The 22,455-nt window shown below is 37.8% G+C and overlaps 1 protein-coding gene across 1 annotated transcript in view; it reads left to right on the top strand.

Annotated features, from left to right (window-relative positions):
- The first annotated feature begins 2,422 nt into the window (after nucleotides 1–2,422).
- Nucleotides 2,423–22,455, top strand: part of B3GALT1 (beta-1,3-galactosyltransferase 1) — a 410,729-nt gene continuing 390,696 nt past the window's right edge. The window contains exon 1 of the mRNA XM_069577325.1: nucleotides 2,423–2,477. The gene's annotated coding sequence lies outside the window, so the exon portion shown is untranslated. The remainder of the gene's footprint in view (nucleotides 2,478–22,455) is intronic.

Below are 22,455 nucleotides of genomic sequence, written 5' to 3'. Positions count from 1 at the left end.
ATGGGAAAGAGAGTTATTTAACGCCATGTTATCCTCATGGACAGCTGTATATATAAGATGCCCTAGGGTGTACAAGACCTAAATTTTGTTTGTTAAAAAAAAAATGAATGTCAAAATGAAATTTGACATGAAAAGTGTTTTGATGTTTTGATTCAGTAGCTTTAAGAATATATAGAGTTGGATTAATAGAAAAAAGTGTTAGTTGGCTTGCTTTGGTCTGATTGCTCTAACAGCTTTTAATGACTCAACGAACACCAATATTCTCAGCTCAGATTAGCTTGGGGTTTAGCATAAAATACTTCATTCTGTTTTGATGCAAGGCCTTTGTTAAAACATGGGGCTTGCCCTCAATGCTACAGCCATAACTCCTTGTCTTCATGCATTTGAGTTTTCTGTTTTCCCATGACAGACTTAAACTCCATAATAGGAGCAGTGTCTGTTTTGCTGGCTATTCTTTTCTCTAACTCACTGCCATTGTGTTAGCTCTGGATATATTTGTGTTTAATAAATCTTTGTTGAGTGGATGCTTGAATGAAAGAAAGGATGAAATGTGTTTTGCTGACCAGGAAAAAGGTAGTGACTGCTTCTTAAAAACTCTCTGATTCAAAATCACTGCAAAATCTAGAGATCTCTTTGAGTCCCATTTTTAAATGGAGGTATAATTTACTTACAATAAAATGTAGATTTTATAGACATGGCTTCATAGTTGTTTTTCTTTTTTTCAGGTCTGTCTATTCATATAACCACTATCTCTACCAAATATATAGTTTTCCCATTATTCTAGAAAGTTCCCTCCTGCTACTTTCCAGTTGATCTCTCATAACCACTGTTCTGATTATTACTACAGCCTCTTTTCTGTCCTTTCTAGAACTACTGAAATGTAACCATGAAATATGTGCTTTTTTTGTGTCTGTGCTAATAGAGTAATAGGAAGGATAATATTATTTTAAAAACTACTCTGTGTCTCTCCTTGGAGGTTTTACTGGCCCTATCTTCCCCAGTCTCTAACAATTTGCTCTTAAGAATTCCAAAAATATAGAGAATAAGATTCTTACATGTAGAGTTCAGAAGTACCACTCAACTTATAACTTTGTACTATGAACCTCCATTTGAAAAGTGAAACCCATCAGTAATAATCTAAATAACTCCAATGTTAATAATCTATTATCTAAATAATATATGTATGTAATATATACTCTTACAATATACTAATAAATAACATGGAACTTATTATATTATAATAAGTAACATAAATAATCCTCATTTTCAGAGCTAGGAACATAGCCCTTCTTCCAGACTCCTCTACGCTTTACACAACAGTAACCATTGGTTTCACTTATCTTCAAGACAGTTCTGTGAGTAACCAACATGTGTGTGACAGGTTGTAGAAGGAAAATAATATGAAAAAGAATATATATATATATATATGTATAACTGATTCACTGTGCTGTACAGCAGAAATTAACACAATATTGTAAATCAGCCATATTTCAATAAATTTTTAAGTGAAAAAAAGGAAAACAAATCTCCAAAATTAGATATTTCCTCTAAAAGTTCTTGTTTAAAATATATTTTCAATAACATATAGCATTTGGGGATGTAGAAGGTAGGTAGCATTGCAAAGGAGGTTTACAAAGAGCTAGTCACTTTGCAGGCAGTGGGAAGAGCCTGCCAAGTAAAGCCTGTAGAAAATGGATTCATCGAATCAGAGCAGTCCATGATTGACTGCCAAAGCCAGCTTATTTTCTTTGCTGGTTCCGAAAAAGAATGTCTGAAACTGTGTGGTGATGGAAGGCTATCTTACAGAACATGCTGGCAGAGCATACTTTTTCACTGGCTCAAGTCAGTATTATTATAAACTTGATGGGATACTTAAGGCTCTGGTAAGGATTTTTAGGTCAGAAAAAAAAATTAGACGTAGGAGATTAGGGAGCAAAATGTGTTAGTTTATTTCACAGCAGAGTAAAGCAATAAAACAGCCTTAGCAAAGCCACAGACAGGACTTGTAGAAGTCTAACAATTTTCAACTTCTCTTGTAGAAACATTTGCTGTTACTAAGGAGACCAAAAAGTATAAAATTGTGATCTAAGGAAAGTAAGTCTAGTAGTTGCTGAAAAAGAGTTAATACAGTATTACATTAGATAAAGAAGGCATCCTTTCAAAGATGGATGAGATTATTGATTTAAAGGGAGAAAATTCCCACGTTCAAATTATGTCTTCTGTAAAGGGTGCAGTTTTGTACAAGATAGTTTGATGCAAGATATGTGGAAATTTCACGGAATGGCAAAAAGAATCTGAATAACCTGAAACAGAGTATGAGTGTTAGCCGAAGTGCACCTAGAAGATTATTTATGTATTTTTCTTTCCCCTTAGACCTGGTAGAGACGCTTCAAGAACTGCCTAGTCCCGGGGAGGAGGGATTGCCTGAGGACACCGTCGCTTTACCTTGAGGCGAGTGCAGAAGTTTGCATTATAAGGTAATAAAAGGTGATTCCTACTTTTGGTTTTTGTAACCTTCGAAAATTAATGAAACCGTGGTGTAAAATTAGGCTATGTTATCAGAAGCATTAAAGATGTTCCGAATTTATTTATAGCTTTGTTTTTGTTCATGCTTTATACCTTTCATGTGGAATATGTGCAGAAATAATTCTTTCGCAGATATTATCTTTATGTTTGAAGTTGGATGATACGTAGACACAGTGGGAATTGCAAAGCGTGTCTGGCCACTTTGGATTAAAATACCGTTAGCAAAGATTCTCTCTTGAGGTGCTTCTTGGCCTTTTCCTTCTTGCCGGCATACAGAAAATGGTAATGTCCCTGTGGTACTCTGCAGAGGCCGCTCATTCCCAGAGACAACTGGTGCTGAGCCCCAGAGCATCTGAAGAGATGGAATCTCAGTACATCTGTAAACCACTGTGTAGAAGAGCTATAGAGAGCAACAGATGCTGCTTTTTTGAACACTCTGAAGTGTATCCTCAGCTTTGTATATGTCCCTGTGATCAGAATCTGGATTTAGAGAAGTTTTTCACAGAGGGAAAAAAAATGATCCTTTGCACTCTAAATTTTCCTATGAAGTTCATTTTCTCTAAAGATTGCCCAGTATTTTATATCACGACACTTGAACAAGTGTTTTCCTTCCATGTCCATCTGTACAATGATAAAGAAGTCCTCTCTTGGAGGACCCACATAGGCACGTCAGTTCTCACAGAACTCCTTGTTCTCCTAGGGCTCTGGGCAAGTTTACAGAAGACAAAATATACCTCCAGGGATAGAAAGAGCCCCTGCAGCCTGAGGTAGCTGTAGAGTTTAGGGCTCCCTTCCGTATTTGGTCTGGTCTGGGTAAAATTAAGTTATCTCATTCAGAAGAAACTGAGTAAGCATTCGACAGATTTGGGGCCTGACTCAAACCCAGACCAAATATTGCAGAATTAGAGGATACAGGCTGATGGGACTCAGCTAGTCTGGTGCTTCTTTTATGCCTTATTTTCCAGTATTGTCACATGTTCCACCACAGTTACCACCTCAAGGTTAAGAGGTAATAGCTGAGATGTCCAGTGGTATCTCCATGAAAGATGCACATAAATACCCTTTGGTCACGGTTCTGTCAATAGAAGCTGTGCTATATAACCAGGACCTTTGGTTTGGTTTGCTTTGGTTTTATAACCTCTGTATGTTAGCATTTGCTTTTTTTTTTTTTTTTTTTGAAGTGATTGACAGATTTTTGTTAGAGCAGTTTTAGTTTTACAGAAAAATTAATTGAAAACTGCAATGAGCTCCTCCTGCATATCCTCCCTGAAAAGCACACATTATTTGTCCCATTATTAACTTATTTTATTGGTATGGTACATTTTCTGTGATTGATATGAACCAATATTGATACATTTTTCTTTATTAACGTGTTGCATAAAGGTTCACTCTTTGTATTGTGCATTCTGTGGGTTTGAAAAATGCATAATGACACATTTTCATTGTTAGTGTATCACATAGAATATCTTCACTACTCTGAAAATTCCATGTGTTTCCTCTGTTGGCCCTTCTCTCCCCTCACTGAAATCCTGGCCACCTGTGATTGGTTTACTGCCTCCACAGCTTTGCCTTTTCAGGAATGCCATACAGCAGACAGCCTTTGCAGACTGGCTTCTTTCACTTAGCTCGTTTCTCTATATTGTTGAGTAATATTCATTGTACGAATGTACCACAGTTTGGTTTTCCATAACTTATTAAAGGACATCTTGGTTATTTCCCAGTTTGACAGTTATGAAAAGAAAGCTCCCATGAACGTTTAACTGCAGAGTTCTATGTGGACATAAGTTTTCATTTCATTTGGATATATGCCAAGGAGTGTGATTCCTAGATCATATGGTTCAAGTATGTTTAGTTTTTAAGAAATCTCTAAACTGCCTTCCAAAGTGGCTGTACCATTTTCCATTCAGTATGCATGAGGGTTCCTGTTGCTCCACATCCTTACCAGCATATGGTGGTGTCAGCGTTGTAAATTTTAGCCATTCAAGTGATTATGTAGTGTTTTCTCATTGTCTTAGGTTTTTTTAAATTTAATTAATTTATACTTGGTAATGACATTGATTAAGAATCTGAACTTCCCCCTGGCAATATCCACTGTGGTCATGCATTTTTATGAGATAAGCATGTGTGTACATCTAAGGGTTTGAAAAACCTTTATGTACATGTGTCTGTGTATACCTTCTATTCTCCATGATAGAAAGAGGTCATAGTGGGCAAAGACTTTCTAAAAATACACCATCAAAATGAAAATATACAGAGTATATCAAAGATACTTTTGTTTCAAAAAATGAAATATGAGTATTCTATGGATCCAATATGAAAATAGGCCATGCTTGATGTTATTTACAGCTAGTTTTTTGACATGAATAACAGTGTTTATACAGGCCACATCAAATTTGGCACTCTTAATTTTCCTATCCTGTTAAATTCAGCCATGCAGATATAGGCACAAGAAAGATTCTTTTTAGTCCTTTTAAGTTACAGTATTTTTTTTTCTGTATGCTGAGTGCATCTTTAGACTTGATTGCACTACTTTGTAAATGTTTCTGATGAGATGGACTTCCATAGGAAGTTTCTCCTGTGTAAGTACTGCTCCTTTCATTTTTCTGTCTAAAATAGGGCACGGTGCCTGTGTGAAGGACAGAAATCGCATGACACTTGCTAAAGACAGTAGGGAAGACTTCATTCAGGAGGGACTATAGCAATGAAGTTTTGTCGCAAGAGGAAGAGAAATGGCTCACCTTCAAATACAACAAGGACAATGGGAGATTTATAGCCTAGGAGCAAAGTGGGGATCAGTGGATGGATGGAAAATTACCAAGACCAGAGGAATTCTTGCTAGACTGACACAACAGGATCCTTGCTGAAGGCAGGTCAGGGAGAGAAGATTTGGGTATGTTTGTGTGTTTGTGTGTGTATATGTGTTTGTGTGTTGTGTGTGTGTGGAAGCTGATCTAATATCAAAGATACCAGAGACAGAGATATGGATGTGTGTGTGTGTGTGTGTGTGTGTAAACTGATCTAATATCAAAGATACCAGAGGAAGAGTCCCTAAACTGACTCAGCAGAATTCTTGCTAGAATTGAACTAAGCAGGCCAAGGAGAGACCCCAAGGTCAGAGCTTAGTTGAGAAGAGGATTCAGAGGATCCTCACCCAGATTTGGTCAAGGAGAGAGTCTTTGTCATCTGACATATGACAGAATTTCAGTGACCCTATATTGTTATTATGTAGATAGCCCTATATCAAATATTGTAGGAATCTATTTAACAAAGTCTTGAAGACACTAAATGAGGATTATAATTTAAGGAAAAAAATAAGGAAATTACTTTAAATCATGTAAATAGTTTTCTGTAATGTTCAAGACTAACCTATTTAATGGAGTATAGATCTGGTTAAAAAAGTTAACTAATACGTATGAGCAGTTTTTATGTACAAAACAGAATCTCAACAGTGACAGAAATATGAAGATAAAAAAAAGGCGCACTCTACTACAGGAGGGTCCAGGTGGGAGGGAAAGAGAATTATTTTGTGTTAGTCATCAAAGAATTTATATATATATATACATATATACATATATATATGCAAATTTCATAAAGAAGTAGAATAAGAGGTCTGTTGGCACTGGGTATATCTTAAATCTAGATTGCAAAGTCACTGATATAGTGGTATATAGAAGACGTTTTTCAAACTTTAGTATGCATAAAATTAACGTGGTGTTCTTATTTAAATTTCTTTCTCTTAGATTCCAGACCTAAATGTCTGAGTAATTGGAAGCGTCCAGGATTCCTCACTTTTAACAAGTATTCCAGGTTACTCTATTATCGCTGTCATTCAGTTGCTTAGACATGTCCAACTTTTTGTGATCGCATGGACTGTGGCAGGCCAGGCTTCCTTGTCCTTCACCATCTCCCGGAGCTTGCTCAAACTCATGTCCATTGAGTCAGTGATGCCATCCAAGCATCTTGTCCTCTTTTGTCCTCTTCTCCTCTTGCCTTCAATCTTTCCCAGCATCATAGTCTTTTCTAAGGAGTCTGCTCTTCTCATCAGGTAACCAAAGTATTGGAGCTTCGGCATCAGTCCTTCAGTGAATATTCAGGATTGATTTTCTTTATGATTGACTGGTTTGATCTCCTTGTGGTCCAGGGGAATCTCAAGAGTCTTCTTCAATAAGGGACCTGTAAGCCCTGTTTTTAAAAACACTGATCTGTACTATAATATGTACAGTTTTCCTCCCTGTAGTGTGGCTGATGTTAGAAAGTACCCCCTGAAAACAGGATAATAGGGAAATTAGCGCAAAATATGGGAACCCCAAGAATGTACAGAGGAGACTGAGTGACTTTTAGTACTGTCATTTATGAAGGATTGTCTTAAAAGTCCAAAAATAAGGAAACAAACTGGACAAAAACTGTTCAAGTATTAGAACATTTTTAAAAAGATACAACAAAAGATGTATATTTTATTAATAAGTATTTCTAAATAGATAAATATAATTCAATTATATCAAGAATTATTTCACAGGTATCAATTAAACAATATTTAAAATTATAGGGGAATGATAAATAATGAAAACCAAAAGTGGGATATTAAGTTAATTAGTGCTTTTATCTCAGTGGAATATTATTTTTACTACTTTGAAGAATGATGACATTTACAAAGTATTTAACATAATGTTATGTTAAAACTTAGAATCTACAAATATGTGCTTGGAATGGCTGTTTCCACATAAAATATGTATGTATATGTGATGAAATTTTAGGTGTTTTGAATTCTAAAATTTTTTAAATGCTACATGGTGCTCACAAAATCAGTACTAGAATCTGAAACCTAGATGAAACAATACTATGTAGAAATCAGAGGCTTTGGTCATGAATTTTTAATAGTTAAAGAGTAAATAATTTTCAAGTCACAGGGTGCTTTGAGATTATGCTACTATCTGTTCCAAGGAAAACTTATATATATAGGAGTGATACCCATAGCTGGCTGATTATAACAGTTTTTTGGGGAACTTTCTAAAAATATGAATTCCTTAGAATCTAGACAAGTGCTGCAATTTTTCAGATTGGAGTCTGGGTCTTGGAATCTGATTTTTTAAAAAATATGCTATTGATGGCCTTACTGATTAGCAAAGTTTGGCAACTACTATTGTGGGAAAGATAATTTATGCCTTTAAGAATTTCTACAATGATCAATATATGGCACCCTCCCCCCAAAAAAACCCCAAAACTCAAGACAAATAATGTCAAATTCCAGATTGTTTAATGTGTATATATATCATAGTAAATAGAGTAGACGTTCAGAAGCAGGGAGGAGTAACATGAGGAGGATAATTTAGGAGAGCATTCTGGATCAAGAACCTCAGAAGCATTAGTGGCAGTGTGGCAGGAAGGGGGACCCCTTCCAGAACCCGAAATGGGCTGTTGTCTAACACTCGGAAATGAATTGTCCGAGGAGACACATGTGCTGACAAAGCAAGAGATTTTATTGGGAAAGGGCACCCGGGTGGAGAGCAGCAGGGTAAGGGAACCCAGGAGAACAGCTCTGCCACATGGCTCACAGTCTTGGGTTTTATGGTGATGGGGTTAGTCTCTGGGTTGTCTTTAGCCACTCATTCTGACTCAGAGTCTTCCTGGTGGTGCACACCTTGTTCAGCCAAGATGGATGTCAGAGAGAAGGATTCTGGGAGGTGGTTGGACATGTGATGTCCCCTTTTGACCCTTCCTGAACTCTTCTGGTTGGTGGTGGCTTATTAGTTCCGTGTTCCTTACCAGGACCTCCTGTCGTAAAACAGCCCATGCCAATGGTTGCTATGGTGCCTGGCCAGGGTGGGCGGTTTCAGTCAGTGTGCTCCCCCTAACAGTGGGGTAGCATAGTGCTGCAGAAACCACAGACTTCATCATCTTGACAGCCTGCATGTCAAGACGAGAAGTGATGAGACCTTGAAGTGCTTAGAGATGGCTGTAAAAAGATGGCACCATTTGGGGACGGCAGCTTTCTCAGCAATCCGCAGTGCAAGCCCTTCACCCCTTCCCTAGAGGTTCAGATCCCTTTCCGAGCTTCTGTTCCCGTTTTGGATCCAGGCTCTGAGGCACAGAGAAGCACTCGTGGGAGAAGCACTTTGGGATGGGAGGGTCCTGTGGAGTCTAGAAACCAGTGTGTTTTGTTAGGCTTTTTATTTTGTATTGAGGTAAAGCTGATTAGCAGTCAATGTTGTGACAGTTTCAGGTGATCCACAAAGGAACTCAGCCATGCATATACATGTATCCATTCTCCCCCAGATGCCCCTCTCATCCAGACTACCACATAATATTGAGCAGAGTTCCTGTGCTGTACAGCAGGTCCTTGTTGGTTATCCGTTTAAATATAGCAGTGTGTACCTGCCCATCCCGAACTATTCCTTCCCCTCATCCTTCCCCCTAGCAACCATAAAAGCTATTTCTTGAAGTCTGTAAATCTAAATTGGTGTCTCTTTAGATGAGGAGAAGAAATGCAAGGAAAGAAACTTCAGACTATTTGTGGAAGGACAACACATTTATTGAGTATGTTTAGGCAAAGATATTATGGCATTTAAAAGGCATCCATCACAGAGTAAATTGAAATTAAACCTTTACGAATAGGTATGGCTTGTTTCCCCAAAACAGGAAAGGCAGAGGAGAGAGGCATTTCAGTGATGGGGACAACGTGTACTGATGTCGACCACATGTGTGTCTTCTGAGGACTCAGTTCCTTCTTTAACGTAAATGTTACCGAGTCCAAGCTCACTCTGCTCGCGGCACGACAGGTCAATGAATCCAAGAGACGAGGGGCTGAGGCAAGGAAGAGATTTTAACCAAGAAGATGGCAGGCTTAGCCCATGAAAATAACCATCTTCTTGGGGTCTGGATGTCAGGTTCTTTTAGAAGTCAGAGATGAGGGGAGGTAAGGAAGCAAAGTAAAAAGGCCATTAATCTTGCAAATGTTTCTGAGAATGGCAAGCCACAGGCAGGGGATGTGTTCATTTCTTCCTTCCTGCCATCCACAGGTGGGGTGGACAGGGTTCTGAACAAAGGCACTTTAGTTTAATAGTCAGGCAGAGGGGCAGGATTCTCTGAGGCAAACCATTCTGTATGATTATAATAAGAAAAGTAATGAAAATTAAATCAAAGAAACAGTTCCAACTTGGAGCCAGAACTGGCTTTCTCCCTGCAACATAAATGCTTTTGTTTAAAGTTATATTCTTCCAGCTTAGTTGCCTGAACTGACAGAACTTTGTTTTATGCAACATAGGATCTAGGAATAGGAGGTCCACGAATGTTACTTCAATGAACAAAACCAATACCAGCTTGACTAGAGTCATTGGAAGTGTGGGCATAGACGAGTTTGGATGGAGTTGGTTCTCATGTGGGCAGGGCCTCAAGTCCCAGAAGAATTTGGACTTGGTCTTACAGTCAAGGTTTCTGAGAAGGATAATGAGAAGATAAATGTGAGTTTTGAAGAAGAAAATCAGCCAACAGTAAAGGAGATGGATTAAAGAGAGGGGAATAGGAAATGTAATTAGCATGCTAATCAGCTAATTACCATGAGAGGAAACCTGGATGAGGCTGTTGGCAGTGAAAAGAAAAAAAGAAGTGGATAGCAGAGGGAAGTTTCTCAACTCAATTAGAGGAGTACTGACCAAGTACTAAGTGCTGGTCACCATTCTGGGCCAGTGAACAAATAGAGCATATATTCTATAAGGATAAATCAATAATTAAAACTAATAAATATAATCAGTAAGGTATATACATGTCAGAAGTTGCCGCTGTTATAGGAAAACACCAATTTGAGCACAGTAAGGAGAGCCAAGAGGAAGAAGGGCAGCAGATTGTGATAATACAGAGGATGGTCGGGGAGGCCGAAGATTTGAGGGAGGTCAAAGAGTGAGCCAGTCCCTGGAGGGAATAGCATGCCAGGCCAAAGAAAGAGAAGAGGGGATAGGTATAAGAATCCCAGGGCAGAGGAGCCTAGTGGGCTGCTGTCTATGGGGTCGCACAGAGTTGGACACGACTGAAGCGATTTAGCAGCAGCAGCAGGGTATTCCAAGAACAGCTACATTTTTAATTTAAAATCTATTTCAAGCAAATGCTAAAAGGCACCCATCACTGACTACTGAGATGGAGGATTTGGCTGCTGAAAACAATCTTCCTCCTTTGTAGTTCTGCTTCAGGCCAGATTGGATTAAATTTCTAAGGGACAAAGGAGAAGGAAAGAAGCAGTGTGAATTGAGGAGTCAGCCTCAGGCCATGCCTGTAGTTAAAATGAGGGAAAGTGAAGTCAGAGGAAAACCTGGATGGGGTCTATCCTTAAGGCTTTGTAAAGAGGGTTTGCCTAAGAAAAGGAGGCCCCCTGGTGCCACATGCAGGAAAAAAAAAAATTAAGGAGACTAAAAGACTGCAGGGACAAAACCCTGATGGAGTTGGGAGAGGAGGCATTGGGTTACCCCGGTCTCTAATGACTCCGGAAAACAGTTTCAATCGGCAGAAAAAAAGCATAGGATTATGGTGTATCCAGGTAGTTCTGTTTCCTCTGCCAGGTACAGTGACCATCTGTGCTGTTAAGAATTAATATCCTAGACAAGTTGAGTTTTTCAGCTCAGCATTAAAGGTACTTGAATAATGTTTTGAAATCTGTCTTTGATAAGAAGTGCTGACAAGCTTGAAAGACGCAGATTCAGTGTGCGTGGCTTCACTTCAGACGTATGCAACTTCTCCTTCCTCTCCGCTCCTCCATCTGCTCGGATTTCAGAACGAGGCCCAGCTTTGACATGTAGAAGAATCAAGTTTTCTTCAGGTCTTCACCAAAGCTTGTATTTTATTAATGCGTCAAGCCTTTTTCTGGGGCACAGTGATGTTCGGGTCTCAAAAGGCCAGCAGAAACACAGGGCTATCCTAGGGTGAAGAGTGGAGCCTGTCAATATTTGATAGCCTCTTCAATAGCTCCCTTAAAATGGATTTTTTCTTTTTAAAGTTTGCAAGAATTAAAATGTAGCGTAAGTAGTGATTCAATACACGTCTGCTAAAATGTTAATAAAAAGGTACACGGAAGTCAGGGATTTATAAAATCGGTGCTGTCAGTTCTGGTTCCCGTTCTCTCTGCTATGACCTAGAATTCCTTTTTTAAAATATCTCTTTTAGGTTATATAGTGAGCCTATCAGAAAAAGTGCTTTGAAAGCAATGGGAGGTTAGACATTCAAAGAATGGAAAAACATCCTAATCTAAGAAAAGGGATAGGCTTGTTATTCTGGGAAACAAATAAGGACAGAGTGTTAAAGTTGATGTGATAGATGGTGGCAGTTACATGGAATTTCAGGATTGATTGTAAAGAACTTTCTGAAGGAGATCAGATTCCTATTTAAGGCCAGCCTCTTGCTCCTTAGTCTCTCTCCCTTTTCTTTTCAGATTTCCATCATCTTGCCTCTTTTAAAACCTGGTCTCAGGAAGGGATCCACTGTCAGTCTTCTATAACTTCCGGTGAATTTGAATCAATGTGATACTTCTCCCAAGTGTGTGTACACTTTAAGAAGGAAAGGAAGGTTGTGTCTCCATTGAAAATAATTACAAATCCGTCTACTCAGTCTGCATGTAAGATGTGGGGAATTTTAAGGGAATTTTGACTTGGTGATTGCACTTTTATATTTATTTTTGCTTCCATTTTATATTAAAGGAACTATGTAACTCTCATATTGCAACATGATGAGATCCTCATGGCTTTTTATTTACCTGCCTTTTTCTTTGTCAACTCCACAATTTGGATAAATTTGTTAGCAAACAAAAATTTGTAGCTGCATGTTGCTTTTACCGTTTATTCTTTGATACTCCCATAATTATGTTTCAAATGGGAACAATCTTAAATGAAATCTAGATCTTATATTCTGTGATAAACATCACCACATTTTCCTTGAAGGCATTGTCTCAGAAATGAGTTTTTAAAAGGTAGCACTATTGGTCTCACTTCTCAGAAGGCAGAAATATGTCAGTCAGAATAATTAGATAGTAATCTTGGTATATTTAGTATTATGAGACTAACGGATTTAGCAGTAAAAGGAAATCTTTACAGAAGGAAAAGTTGGCACATTTTGTTAAGAGGAAGAGAGCTGAGTTGTTATATTTGACTGTGAATCTGACAACACTGGAAGTGATTGCTTAGAAATAAAAGCTTTTCTAAAGCTTTTTATTTGAATTAGTCTTTATAATTCCATCAAAAACCATTCTTAATTTTTATGAACACAGAAGTATGCATCATTTTTAATCCTTTAATATTCAAAATGCACAAGACATTAACTTTATAGAAACAGAGATAGAGAGAAAATAACCCTTTGTCAAAGCATCGCAAAGCTCTTAAAGGATGAAAGAAATTATGTTTACTTTTCCCCAAGAAAAAGCAGCAAGTTGGGTGGAGGAGATGAGTGAAGCAAATGAAAATACATGGCTGGCTTCGAGATGGTGAGGAGAGGTCAAGAGTGTGTGTGTGTGTCTGTGTGAAAGAGAGGCAGCACAAGATAGACATAGAGCAGAAGCTCAGAAGGAAGAGTTTAAACTCCCAGCAGAAGGAAGTATTTGACTATCTTTCAAGTTTTTGATTTGACACTCAAAAAATGGCTTTTTGTTGCTTTGGAAACATCATTTCACCTTCTTGCATCTGAATTTTTTGAAGAAAAACATCCACTTAATGTCACAATAGCCTCACAGGAATAATTGAATAATTTCTGCTAAAAGCCTTTAAGAACTCTTGCATAGAAGATGCCATTTACAAAGGTGTTCTCAGCCTCTGTCAGTCTTAACAAACTGAGAACTTGATGGGTTTATTTACCAAACTATCAGCTGTAGAGAATAAAAAGCAAGAATACTTTTATTTTAGGACTTGTTAAAATGCTAGTTAAATAATGACCAGAAAATGACAAGTTAACCTTCTTCAGTGGCACTTCCAAAATATGGCTTTAATATGCCTAGTTTTATTTCATCACTTTAAGTGATAAGTAATCAGGAAAAATTCCTTTGGGATACCATTGATATGATCTTTGGAGAAAATTATCTTTTTCTGTTTCTGTTTTTTTGGGATCTTCTCCTGATTTGACCATAACTGGATTATCTGGCTATATACATCTCTAGAGTAGCTACAAACATCTAGAGATTCTATGCCACACTTGGACCCCAGACAGACCTTGACATAGGAGGAAAAAAAGATGCCCATATTGTGCTTCCTGTAAAGGCAAGAGTGCTTGCCCATGGGTACATTTTTTTGTGTGAGCATAGTAATTCTTGAATACATTGCTAATACATAGATCTAAAAGAAAAATACAGCTCATCATCTTGGCTAATGTTTTTGGAGCTTTCAACTGACTTGTTGTTTGTAACTTATTCCTTGGGTGGCAATAGAAGAACCTTTTGAAGAATGATTTGTAGGAATAGATTTTCCCAAAAAGGTGGTTATAGCCTCTTTGATAATTGTTTGAACTACAACCCTTAAGTGATGGTTGGTCTATCATGCTATCTGGGATAGTGAAACTTTTAACTCTAAATTGAGTAAGATCGTTTCATTGGTTTGCTAATAAATTCCTAAAGTAGAATAATAGGATATCCTTTAAAAATTGACATGTAAGGAGTCAATGGTGTTAATTACATGATATATTTTAATAAAGTACAGTAATTAAAAACTATTGTCCTTTTAACTAACTTCATGAGGTTAACTTCATATGGTGATAGCAAATGGAAAAGGACTTTGAATTTGCAAAACTAGAAAAGACCTTTTTAAAGTGGATATTTTGAGCTAATTTGCTTTTTCTTTCTGATAACATATCTATTAAATAATAAATGAAATCAAATAGAAAAATGTATGTTAACTAAATATAAAAACATTTATATTAATATAGCATTATAATTCCTGGAGAAGGAAATGGCAACCCACTCCAGTATTCTTGCCTGGAGAATCCCATGGACAGAGGAGCCTGGCGGGCTACAGTTCACAGGCTCACAAAGAGTCAGACACGACTGAGCGACTTCACACACAGCATTATAATTATATTATAATATTTTAGTAAAACTAATACATTAGGTAACTAATATAAGTATTTCTAGTTTTCAAATCTGAAATTTTCAGTTTTTCTACTTAAGCATTTGAATTTATTAAAAAGTTTTTCCTTGGTTTTAGCTTGAAGTTAAAACTTAAAAGACAACAATGAACCAAAATAAGAAATAGCAATACATTTTATATTCAAGATCAAACCAATGTTTCAAACATTATAGTTTATAGTTCCCTCTTAAATATAAAATCAATTAGAACTTTTCAATATTTGGAAACCATTTTGCCCCTAAAGGCAGCTCTCAGAAATGTTAATTCACTCATCCGCAACAGCAAAAGAATGTCCATGAGACTGGGCCACCACTGGACTGCTCTTGGAGTAATTAAATACCTTGGACTTTTACCTTGCAGTGACTGCTTATTTCTTGGCATTTAGCCTTCAAAGTAGTATTATGTTTGAGATGAGTACATGAATGAATTACATGTGACATTTATAGCAAGACTCTAGAGGCTCATTTCCACTCTGAACTCTTACAGTGTTGATCCCTTTGAAGTTGTAAGCATCCTAGTGAAATAAACTTGTCTAATATCACTTCTGTATTTCATTTTTCTTAAAATAAAAGGAATAGACAAAGGATTCTGGATGGTTCACTCATTCATTCATTCATTTATTTTAGGAACATTAACTAAAAGTCTCCTTTGTGTTATGTAGTGAACAAGGTGGTGAAGGCTTACATTCTAGTAGTGGAGATGTTTTCAGTCACTACGTCATGTCCAATTCTTTGCAGCCTCATGGACTGCAGCACACCAGGCTTCCCTATCCTTCACTCTCTCCCAGAGTTTGCCCAAGCTCATGTCCATTGAGTCGGTTATGCTATCCAACCATCTCATCCTCTGTCACCGCTTCTCCTTTTGCCCTCAATCTTTCCTACCATCATGGCATTTCCAATGAGTTGACTTTTCACATTAGGTGCCTTTGTATTAGAACTTTAGCTTCAGCATCAGTCCTTCCAACGCTTATTCAGGGTTAATTTCCTTTAAGATTGATTGGTTTGATCTTCTTGCTGTCCAAGGAATCTCAAGAATCTTCTCCAGCACCACAATTCAAAAGCATCAATTCTTTTGGTGCTCAGCCTTCTTTTTGGTCCAACTCTCATATCTGTATATGACTACTAGAAAAACCATAGTTTTGACTATACGGAACTTTGGTGGCAAAGTGATGTCTCAGCTTTTTAATATGCTAACTAGATTTGTCATAGCTTTTCATCCAAGGCAAAACCATCTTTGAATTTCATGGCTAGAGGGAGATATACACTAAACAAAATATTTGACAACGATTTCTGAATGTGTGTATCTGTTAGTCGATCAGTTGTGTCCAACTCTTTGTGACCCCGTGGACTGTAGCCTGCTAGGCTACTCTGTCCATGGAATTCGCCAGGCAAGAATACTGAAGTCGGTAGCCATTCCCTTCTACAGGGGATCTTCCTGACCCACAGATTGAACCTGCATCTCCAGCATCTCCTGCATTGGCAGGAGAGTTCTTTACCACTAGCGCCACCTGAAAAGCCAAGCATATCCGTAGGTACAATTATGAGAAATGCCATAAAGGAAACTGGATGACTAGAATGCCTTATTGTAGTCAGAGGGATCAGGAATCTTCAGGGAAAATACAAGTGAAGGGAAGGGGAACATCTCAGGAAAAGCAACCAGAGTATTCTAGGAATATATTGTAATGATCAGGATATTTCCTGGAAAAAAAAACTGCAACAACAAAAATGTAATGACTTAGGATTCTAATTAATACTTTATAACATATAGATTCTCATATCTATACATGACTACTGGAAAAACCATAGTTTTGACTATATGGACCTTTGTTGGCAAAGCAGTGTCTCTGGTTTTTGATATGCTATCTAGGATTGTCATAGCTTTTCTTCCAAGGAGCAAGCATCTTTTAATTTCATGGCTGCAGTCGCCATCTGCAGTGATGTTGAAGCCCAAGAAAATAAAGTCTCTCACTGTCTCCATTGTTTCTCCATCTATTTGCCATGAAGTGATGGGGCCGGATGACATGATCTTAGTCTTTTGAATGTTGAGTTTTACGCCAGCTTTTTCACTCTTCTCTTTCACCTTAATTGAGAGGCTCTTTAGTTCTTCACTTTCTGCCATATAGGTGGTGTCATCTGCATATCTGAGCTTATTGATATTTCTCCAGGCAATCTTTGTTTCAGCTTGTGCATCATCCAGCCTGACATTTTGCATGATGTACTCTGCACAGAAGTTAAATATTCAGGGTGACAATATTATACAGCCTTGACATTCTCCTTTTCCAATTTGGAGCCAGTGTGTTGTTCATGTCTGGCTCTAACTGTTGCTTCTTGACTTGCGTACAGGTTTCTCAGGAGGCAAGTAAGGTGGTCTGGTGTCCCCATCTACTTTAAGGATTTTCCAGTTTGTTGTGATCCACACAGTCAAAGGCTTTGGCATAATCAATGAAGCAGAAGTAGTTATTTTTCTGGAATTCTCTTGCTTTTTCTATGATCCAGCAGATGTTGGCAATTTGATCTCTGGTTCCTCTGCCTTTTCTAAATCCAGCTTGAACTTGATTGAATCTGGAAGTTCACGGTTCACTTAAAACCTAGCTTGGAGAATTTTGAGCATTACTTTGCTAGCATGTGAGATGAGTGCAATTGTGCGGTAGTTTGATCATTCTTTGGCATTGCCTTTCTTTGGGATTGGGATGAAAACTGACCTTTTCCAGTCCTGTGGCCACTGCTGAGTTTTCCAAATTTGCTGGCATATTGAGTGCTGCACTTTCACAGCATCATCTTTTAGGATTTGAAATAGCTTGGCTGGAATTCCATCACCTCCACTAGTTGTTTGTAGTGATGCTTCATAAGGCACACTTGACTTCACATTCCAGGTTGTCTGGCTGTAGGTGAGTAATCACACCATTGTGATTATCTAGGTCATGAAGATCTTTTTTGTATAGTTCTGTGTATCCTTGCCACCTCATCTTAATATCTTCTGCTTCTGTTAGGTCCATACTATTTCTGTCTTTACTGTGCCCATCTTTGTATGAAATGTTCCCTCAGTATCTCTAGATTTCTTGAAGAGATCTCTAGTCTTTCCCATTCTATTGTTTTCCTCTATTTCTTTGCATTGTTCACTTAGGAAGGCTAAGTGAACACAAGGAGATCAAGCCAGGCAATCCTGAAAGAAATCAATCCTGAATAATCATTGGAAGAACTGATGCTGAAGTGAATACTTTGGTCACTTGATTCGAGGAACCTACTCATTAGAAAAGACCCTGATCCTGGGAAAGATTGAAAGCTGGAGGAGAAGGGGACAACAGAGAATGAGATGGTAGAATGGCATCACCTACTCAATAGACATGAGTTTGAGCAAGCTCCAGGAGATGGTGAAGACAGGGAACGCCGGCGTGCTACAGTTCATGGGGATGCGAAGAGTCAGACGTGACTGAGTGAGCAACTACAACATGTAGATTATCTCAGGATACTTTGAAAGTTGCTGTTGACATCCATGCTCAGTCACTAGCCCAGTCATATCCCACCAGGGTCCTCTGTCAATGGCATTTTCCAGTCAAGAATGCTGGAGTAGGTTGCCATTCCCTACTCTTGGGGGTCTTCCCAACCCAGAGACTGGCCGCACATCTCCAGCATCTCCGGCATTGACAGGTGTATTCTTTACCAATGAGCCACCTAGGAAGCCACACTGCCCACTAAACTTCCTATTAAAAATTCTCTGCATCATCTTTCTTTTTTTCCAATCTTATGGCTTGACTCCGCTATTAAAAGTGTTTGCAAATAGTGAATAGATTTGATAGGTATTCATAAGTGATTATTTGTAGAAAATTCAAGGGACATGTTCTTCAAGTCAAGATCTATAGAGTATCTGGTTGCCTTGAGGTTTCCCTTCACCTGACTGTCACCCAGGTTACTGTTGGTTCCTGAACACTTGCGAGAAATGAAAAAGCTTACTATTGAGTCTTTATCGCATTAGACTCTTTAAAACTTCCAATAGCGGATGCATCTTATGTGATAATGTCAAAAATAGTAGCTTGGCACTGAAAACTCTTTCAAGTCAATGTGATCTCCAGCGTACATTTCCAGCATCGTCACTTACTGCTTCCCAGCACAGATTGTATGATTTGACCAAAGCAGTTCATTTACTTTTCTCCTAATGTAACTTATTTCACTTCTAAGAAATTCATGCCAACCAAAACACCTCCCCCCCCACCATTTATTTTTTTCAAAAGCCCATTCAGTCTTCACAATATCATCACTCATCAATGTCACCATTGCTCCAGAGTGCTTTTTTTAATCTGAATTCCAATTTTAAAAATCATATAAGCTCTCTCTTGCCATATTCCTGGGTGCCTGTTTGCTTGGTAACACTTATAAAATTGTGTTAAAATGTCAAGTGTGCTTTGTTTATTTTGTTCATAGCTTCTGTTTATGAAACAGATCTATGTATTGCCCTAAATTCCAGGGATCCTTTTCATATTTTAAATTCATCTCTCTAGCTTATCCTTAAAGCCTTGAAGTCAGAGTACTCTGCCTATATTCAGTGTTCAATAAATGCACATTGGTGCGTTGATGAAAAAGAACAGATTTTGCAATACCACCAACCAGAAGAACTGCTGTGTCAACACCAGGAACTTTCTGGCTCCGTGGATTAATATGCTGTGGGTACAATTCCATAACAGATTAATTGCTACCCATCATGAAGAAGTTAAAATACTCTCTGAATTTAGAAACTATACTAGAATCATAATGAGGTTTCTCAATTTTGTGCCAAGCCTGTAGATTGAATATCTACAATTATTTAGCTGGCCTTACTTATTTAGGGATACTTGTTTCCTAGAGACTATTCAGATCATTGAATTGTAATGGATACAATTCTAGCCTATAGTCCATATCCTACTATGTTATAAGTTGCTTAGAACTAGATAGTATATCCTATTATACATTAACCATGGAAAAAAGCACAAGCCAGTCTTTAGGATCTCAAAATAAATTATCTCAGATTTAAGGTACAGCTTTCTTCTGTTTTCATTGTGATTGTTTTTTCATGGGAAGACATATTTTTAGGACCATTTGCCATGGGCAGATGCATTTTTTATTTTAAACTAGTCATAAAGAAAAATTAGAAGATGCCTTATCAGAAAGGAGGAGTTTCCTTCAGTTTTCATTGATAGTTGGCTAATTAACTAACTGAAGGTACATCTATGCAATGTAATACATACAGCCATAAAAAAAGAATGTATGTTTCTCTATGCACTAATACAGAGAGATCTCCAAAATATATGAACAAAGCAAGGTGCAGATCAGTGCGTATGATATGCTATCATTTGTATAAATATAAATAATAAAGAATATGGTAGATTCATGTGTGTGTGTAAAAGATATATCAAGAAGATTATACAGTGTGCTGATTATGCCAGTAACTTTGGAAGAGAAAGGAGATGATTAAAATGAAGAAATGAGAGGAAAACATTTCACTGAATGCACTTTGTATTTTTAAAATGTGAAGCCATGTGACTGTATTAACTGTTAAAAATAAATATTTTAAATTTTAGAATGGAAACACAAGAGGAAAAATAATTTTTTTAAGTGTGACAGAGCTAATGAAAGTTATCTGAAAATAATAGACTTATATTAAGCCTGTACGCATCTGAAAAATGCCTTCCAAACTCTCTTTGATTTTGTTAACACTCACAGATGCTCCAGTGTCAAACTCAAGAAATAGAATTAGGGATTTCAAGAGGGAAATAGAGTAAAATCATAGGACTCCCTACTATGGAAAGATCAGTTACAGAACCAGTGAATTTGGTCATGAGGTGTTCAGTCAGCTTGGACTTTGAGCACACAATCGAGGCTTGATCCACAGCTACCCAGAACTCATCCACTCCCCCTCCTCCCAAGAATGTGCTTTAGAGTCAAGAGTGTTGAACATTTCTATGTATCAGGCACTTTTTAGGAATCTGAAAATAACAAATAATATGGCATGCAACAGATAACAAAAATCCCTGCTTTCAAGAAGCTTACAGTGTTATAGGAAAGAGATAATTAATATTTAAGGAGAATATATGTTATATTAAAGTATGCTGATATACTTTATATATGCATATACATACATATATATATACTCTACATATGTGTGTGTGTATATATATATATATACATTTATATATAATGCAATGCTGATTGTTAAGGATTAAAAAAACAAAAGGGAGACTGGATAGGAAATATTGAAGGTGAAGTTACAGTTTTACTAAGATGACCAGAGAAGGCCTTTTAGAGTAGGAGACATTTCTTTAAAGTCCTTAAGGAAATGAAACAGTTAGCAATGCATGCAGAAATCCAGCTAAAAGTATTAGCATTTGCAGAGACCTTGATATGAGACAGTACCTGGTTTGGTCAATGAACCAATATGGCTGGAACAGAGTGAGTCTGGGGAAGAGCAACAGAAAATGAGGTCAGAAAAGGGGGAGGAAATAAGTAAATCACATAGGGCTTTGTTCTTTGAAAGGAACTTGGCTTCCAATACTGAAAGTTTGGAAGGTTTAGAACAAAGGATTGACATGATCCATTTGCATTTTTTAAGAATTATGACTCTGACTGCTATGTATAAAATTACATGAAAGAACTCAAGAGCAGAGGTGAGGATGCTACTGGGAAAATGAATGAAATAGTCCAGGAGACAGAAGATGTACATACACTGGGAAATAGAAGTAGGAGAATAGAAATGGCAACCCACTCCAGTGTTCTTGCTTGGAGAATCCCAGGGATGGTGGAGCCTGGTGGGCTGCCGTCTATGGGGTCACACAGAGTCAGACACGACTGAAGTGACTTAGCAGCAGCAGCAGGAGAATAGATAAATTTTGATAGTAGATTCAGTAGAAGGAATTGACTGTCAGTTGTGGACAGTGTGATAAAATTAAGGGTCAGAGTGTCAAAGCAGACTCAAGACGAATTACAGATCTTACCTGCTATCAAGTTTACTAATAATTCTTGGATACAGGTCATAGCTAAACATAAGCCAAGCATTTTTCCATTGGAAAGGTATGAAGCCATGAGTACAGCTCTCCGTAAAATGATCTTTTCACGCCTCAGGACATAATACTCTGGTTCAGATTTAACATGAGAAGTTTACATACTGTAGGTGATACGGTGCTTGCACAGGAGAGATTTCATTTGTGAAGCATCTTCTTATTAGGTCTTGTTAATTACATAATATGAAAGGTCAACTAGGTCATCTGTTTCTTTCCCAGATGGATTAAGGTAAAAAACAGATTGCAAGTCTGTTACTAACTTTTGCTTTCTAGAAAGCAAGGAGAGTCAAATATGGTGTACAGGAATTTGTCCTGAACACCAAGGACTGAGTTGTTAACTGTGATGAGGAAGACAGTGAGAAGAGAAGTCACTAGGGAGTGAAACTGTAATAGCTCAGTTTTGCACCATGAAATTCAAAGACACTTACTCCTTGGAAGGAAAGTTATGACCAACCTAGATAGCATATTCAAAAGCAGAGACATTACTTTGCCAACAAAGGTCCGTCTAGTCAAGGCTATGGTTTTTCCAGTGGTCATGTATGGATGTGAGAGTTGGACTGTGAAGAAGGCTGAGCGCTGAAGAATTGATGAGTTTGAACTGTGTGTTGGAGAAGACTCTTGTGAGTTCTTGGACTGCAAAGAGGTCCAACCAGTCCATCCTAAGGGAGATCAGTCCTGGGTGTTCTTTGGAAGGAATGATGCTAAAGCTGAAACTGCAGTCCTTTGGCCACCTCATGCAAGAGTTGACTCATTGGAAAAGACACTAATGCTGGGAGTTTTGGGGGATAGGAGGAGAAGGGGACGACAGAGGATGAGATG

The sequence above is a fragment of the Ovis canadensis genome, chromosome 2 (assembly GCF_042477335.2).
Source record: "Ovis canadensis isolate MfBH-ARS-UI-01 breed Bighorn chromosome 2, ARS-UI_OviCan_v2, whole genome shotgun sequence".
In the NCBI taxonomy this organism is placed as follows: domain Eukaryota; kingdom Metazoa; phylum Chordata; class Mammalia; order Artiodactyla; family Bovidae; genus Ovis; species Ovis canadensis.
This window is presented reverse-complemented; position numbering and strand designations above follow the sequence as displayed.